This window comes from Montipora foliosa, unplaced genomic scaffold (genome assembly GCF_036669935.1).
Source record: "Montipora foliosa isolate CH-2021 unplaced genomic scaffold, ASM3666993v2 scaffold_130, whole genome shotgun sequence".
Classification (NCBI taxonomy): Eukaryota; Metazoa; Cnidaria; class Anthozoa; order Scleractinia; family Acroporidae; genus Montipora; species Montipora foliosa.
In genome coordinates this window covers 32,030-32,500 of record NW_027179430.1, presented here as the reverse complement: position 1 = coordinate 32,500, position 471 = coordinate 32,030, and positions in this window count along the sequence as shown.

Below are 471 nucleotides of genomic sequence, written 5' to 3'. Positions count from 1 at the left end.
TATTTACTCAAAGACCGGATGATCGTAAATGTCACGAACGAGGAAGGAAAATTTATTTCAAATTGATATTCTGTGGATGTTTCTGGTCAAGTTATAATTTAATATGGCTTTCTTGAAGATTTGGTACCTATTTACACGATTAACAGCGAGTTTGAAGCAAGTTTCAACGGTTAACAGCGGTTAACGCAACATCTTTAAGGAGAGGACTCTTTCAATTGCTTGTTAATGCGAGCGATGTCTGTTAACCGTCAAAAGCTCTTGTTAACCGTAGCTATATTTCTACAGCTCCTTTCTAATGACATGTTAATCGACTCATGATTGCTGAAAGACTTTATAGACGTTAAATAAAGTCGCTGGAAGACACCGAGTAAATTCCTTATGTTACTCCCTTGGGATTTACTTTCCATCTACAGGCCTTCGTGTCGCTTTGACGATCATCAATTTCTCCATTTTAACAAACATTATGGGGCC